Source organism: Podarcis bocagei (genome assembly GCF_964188305.1).
Source record: "Podarcis bocagei genome assembly, chromosome: 7".
Taxonomy (NCBI): Eukaryota; Metazoa; Chordata; class Lepidosauria; order Squamata; family Lacertidae; genus Podarcis; species Podarcis bocagei.
The window spans coordinates 77,055,056-77,060,024 of NC_138132.1; the positions used below are offsets into that span (position 1 = coordinate 77,055,056).

General features: G+C 46.1%; 1 long non-coding RNA gene across 1 annotated transcript; it reads left to right on the plus strand.

The window, feature by feature from the left end:
* Nucleotides 1–4,026, plus strand: LOC308591192. The gene is made up of 3 exons (XR_014010044.1): nucleotides 1–65; nucleotides 2,106–2,228; nucleotides 3,926–4,026. It is a non-coding gene; the product is annotated as an uncharacterized lncRNA (long non-coding RNA).
* Nucleotides 4,027–4,969: the final 943 nt, after the last annotated feature.

Consider the following 4,969-nt stretch of genomic DNA (forward strand, 5'->3'; position numbering starts at 1 on the left):
CTTAAAGTGTGCCCAGAATGAATACCCGCTTTGGAACTCGAAGTGCTGCAGGAAATGTCCAGCAGGTAACTTAAGGCTGAAGGTAGGGTGTCAGGTGGTTGCCAAAGTCAGGTGGATGCTGTTAGACCCCAACTCTCTCGCATCAACCCCCAACCAGTTTGGCCCAACAGATGGGGAAGATGGGTTGTGCGATCCAACATCATCCAGGGATGTCTGGCATTTGGAGGAGCCATACGGACTAGAATGTTAGTTAGCAAAAAGGACTCCGAAACACAACAGGGGCAGGTAATCTGTGGCTCCCCAGATGTTGGGCTGCATTCTGCAATGTTCATCATCCCCCAGCCAGCTTGGTTCAAGGCAACACCGGGTGGACCACAGATTCTCCAGTTGAGGTTAAATGGCAAAGTGTGTGTGTGTGTGTGTGTGTGTGTGTGTGTGTGAGAGAGAGAGAGAGAGAGAGAGAGAGAGAGAGAGAGAGGAAGATTGCTTTCAGACTTGTTTATTGAGCACCCATCCTGATTTGTTTGCGGGGAGATTAGACCAGAGGTTCCCAAACTTTGGTCTTCTGGCCACCCATGCCTCACTCAGGGGATTCGCACTGCATCTGTGGATTTGCGGTGGAAGGAGGAGGTGACACACCCGTCGCGTAAAAGATCCCCATTGATTTTTTAAACTGTGTTGTTATTGCTTCTTTCATTTCTCTTCTTGCATTACGGTCTGAAGTCTATTGGAATTCAAGTTGCAATACAGTGGTACCTCAGGTTACATATGCTTCAGGTTACATACGCTTCAGGTTACAGACTCCGCTACCCCAGAAATAGTGCTTCAGGTTAAGAACTTTGCTTCAGGATGAGAACAGAAATCAGGCTCTGGCGGCGTGGCGGCAGAAGGAGGCCCCATTAGCTAAAGTGGTACTTCAGGTTAAGAACAGTTTCAGGTTAAGTACAGAGCTCCATAACAAATTAAGTACTTAACCTGAGGTACCACTGTACAATCAGATTCAACATCTAAGAGATGTATTTGATGCAGCAAAAATATAATGAGAAATGATACAGCATCTAGCACAGTGCACTGCAATTGGTGCAGAAGGAGAAGGGAAAGAGGGAGTGGTCCAGCAAGACCTGTAGCTATTTTTCCATGGGTGGGAAGTAGCAGTAAGAGCTGGGGAAGCACTGGATTAGACAACGCCAGGTATTTACCGAGCAATTCCTTCTGAGTTGTTTGTGGGGTGGTTAGATGTTACGTCAAGCAGATCTTTATCCCATGCCTTTCATGTGTTTCCCCATCAGTTTCCTCATGGCAAAACCTCTGAACCTTTTATCGGAGAGGGGGGGGGCAGGTTGCAGAAAGAAGGTTTCGTGCATAAGAGCGCCAACTATGCAACCTTTATTTGCCGGCATGTGCTTAAATCCAAAAATAGTGATAATCTGGATTACAGGGAACAGGAGGGAAGACCCTATAATGGAACGGGATTTTGGTACTCATTTATTTATTGCAATGCACTCTTTGTGGGGCTGCAGTGGAAGAAGACTGAGAAACTTTGATTGGTCCCAAATCCAGCAGCCAGATTTCTGGTTAGCTTTCTGTATAGATAACCCCTGTTTTAAAACGGCTTTAGTGGCTGCCATTTCATTTCTGGGCCCAATTCAAGGTGCTCACATTGGTGTTTAAAGCCTTCCGTGGCCCAGGCCCCGAATAACTGAAAGACCATTTCCTTCCCTGCAGACCCTCTGAGTTGGTCTGAGGGGGACCCTCTTGGTAGTCCTTCGTCCTTAGAGGTTCAGTGAGGGTAGCAGCCCAGGAGAGGGCCTTCTCTGTGGTGGCCCCTCAGTTGTGAAACTCCCTCCTCATGGAGGTGTGCCTGGGGTCTTCACCACACAGCTTCCACTGAATGCTGAAGACACACCTCTTCACCCTGGCTTTTGAGGTGTACAGTATATTTTTCAGGCCCACTTTTTGTGATTCCACGTTGTTCCAGACTGTTCGGGCAAAAAGACAAGAATCCTAAACATCCAGCTACATTTGAAACGTTTGGGGATTGTTTCACCAGTGTGTGTCTCTGCCCTTCGCCCCTTTTCCTCAGCACCCCTTTTTCTTCTGTTTAGGAAAAGAGTTGGCAAAACGTTGCACGGTGTCTACCGACTCAACCTGTGAGCCATGCGACCACGGCTATTACAATGAGGGCTACACCGAATCGAGGTGCAAGCGTTGCACAACCTGCTCCAAAGGTGAGATCCTGTTTACAGACACACACAAATGTGCCTCAGAATACGTGGGGAAATGAGCATGACTGGGAATGGGAAGAAATGAAATTGACAGATCTGTTGCCCCAGAAGACAGAGTAAGGCCAGACTGAACTTCAGATGATGATGATGATTATCATCATCATATCTATGAGTTGGGGTGCTAAGATAGGTGCTAGACCCCTCTAATCCCAGCAAGCATTATAATTTAATCAAGGTGTCTAATTCTTGGAATAGCCAGGCTAGCCTCCTGGTGAGGCTTGGTGTGAGATGGCAAATCCCTCCCTCAAGGGCAGAGTTTGGAGTTGAAAGGGGCAGTTGCATGACTTAGAGATAAAGCAGCAAACTGGAGAGAGAGTCAGAGCAATGTTTGATTTCTGTTTGAATCCAAGGCTGTGGCTTTGGAAGAAACAAGACCCTTTTGTGGTGTTAATGCTGTGAACCCCTCCACTGCAGGCTCAGCTTGTAAATAAACCATAGATCATAAAGACACCACAGTCTCTGCTGTGCCTCATTCCAAAGGGAAACATGAACACTGGGATATTGCGCTGCTCAGAGACTGGGGTGGAATACAGCATATTATTATTTAGACTGGTGGGTTTTCTTTCAAAGAGTGGTGGATATCTTCAACAAACACACCATTATGATGTTTGAGGCAGCTTTACTTGGACATAATAACAACAGACACTGGGGAGGTAAAGGGTAAAGGGACCCCTGACCATTAGGTCCAGTCGTGACCAACTCTGGGGTTGCGGTGCTCATCTTGCTTTACTGGCCGAGGGAGCTGGCGTACAGCTTCCGGGTCATGTGGCCAGCATGACTAAGCCGCTTCTGGCGAACCAGAGCAGCGCACGGAAATGCCGTTTACCTTCCCGCTGGAGTGGTACCTATTTATCTACTTGCACTTTGACATGCTTTCGAACTGCTAGGTTGGCAGGAGCAGGGACCAAGCAATAGGAGCTCACCCCGTTGCGGGGATTCGAACCACTGACCTTCTGATCGGCAAGTCCTAGGCTCTGTGGTTTAACCCACAGCGCCACCTGCGTCCCTAGACACCGGGGAACCCCTCCCCCCCACAAAAGGCCTGTAAATTACACAGGCTTTTATAGAGGCATTCACAGGCCTTAGCTTTACATGTGCATAGAAATTAGGTTAGGTTCTCAGAGGCAAAGCATGCTTGCATTATCAGGGCTGGACGCCTGATTCAGCGGGAAGAAATGGTGCCTACTTTCTGTCAGACTATCTCAAGGCATAGTCCTTCCTGCACAAACATTCTTGACATGTCCTTAAGACACTCTGGGTAAGGAGGTTCTCCTAAAAATATCCTCTCGCACACTCGTGTGCACCTCTCATCACATGTAGTCTATCTATCCCAGCATATACTATAATTCCCACTACATCTTCCGGGACCGGAATGGAGATTCAGAATCAGCCCTCCAGACTCCTAATGGGACCTTCTCTGCAAGTGCCTTACACTCTGTCTGCTCTGAGCATAGGCTCTCAGCCAAATCCTGATCCCTGGGACCTCTTTTCTGCTGCCACTGATCTATGGCATCTTTCCCCCCAAATCTGCTTTCCACCAGATCAGGCCAGTGGTTTATCGCCTACAGGAGCGGGGAGCCTCCTTCTTTTCAGCTAGCACATCTCGTCCCATCTTCATTTTTTTCTTTTTTCTTCTACAGACAAGGGACTCCAGGAGAAGGAGTCATGCAAAACAACCTCCAACACAGTCTGCACATGCCTCCCAGGCCATTTTCCAGCCAGTGGAAATTTTGGCGAAAAGGGTGAGTACTGAGTTTTCTGAAGTCCAAGGCCGGTGGTGGCCTGTCTAAATATATTGCTAGTGGAAGCCTCTTCTTGACTGTTCCTAGCCAAAGTAGGAAGTGACATGCCCAGCACGAATCCAACCTGCTCCAGTATTGCCTTATTTCTTAGGGATTTATTGCAGATATTAATATCGCACAGTTTGAAGCGACTGGATGCATAAGAACTGACTCCTTTCGGGAGAAATCATTCTCCAGACCCATAAAGATATGATTCAAAGTTTTACTGGCAGAACTTTCTTCGTAACACTGCATGAATGTTAGAATGTCGAAGTTTTGAGAAAGAAAGGGTTACAGCGACATAAGATTAGAATGAAGGAAAGATTAAGAGGACAGAGGTTTGACAGAACTATTTAGAAGTTGCTGAAAAATTTTGGACACTGGGATGCAGAAAGGGGAGGTATGGGGGAGTCCGAGAAACAAGGTTTATGAAAAAAAGGATACGAAACTATACATGTTTGTATGTCTTTTTATATGTTTGTATTGTTTTAAAAAACTTTTTGTAAAACCAATAAAAATCTTTTTTTTAAAAAAAAAAGAATTTTCTTCGTAACAGAATTAAAATATCAAATGTACATAAAAAAATGTCTTGTGCTGTCCAGCACATGCTCAGCATCTTACAAAATATGAAATAATTTCAACTGACCTAGAAGCCAAGGTCTGTCTCTTCCCACAGCATCCATTTCTAGCCTGGAGCTGTTTTCTCTCTCTCAGCCAGAGAGGGTCTTTCACATGTTCTTATTTCACAGAGCCTTGAGACAAAAGACACAAAGGCAACAAAATGGAGATTTGCAACCCAATACCTTCATCGCATGATCTAAGGTTACAACACTCACACGTTAGCTACCAAAGAACATCAATTAGTTAGTTAATAATCAACTCAGCAAGAGCTCAGAGTGCTCT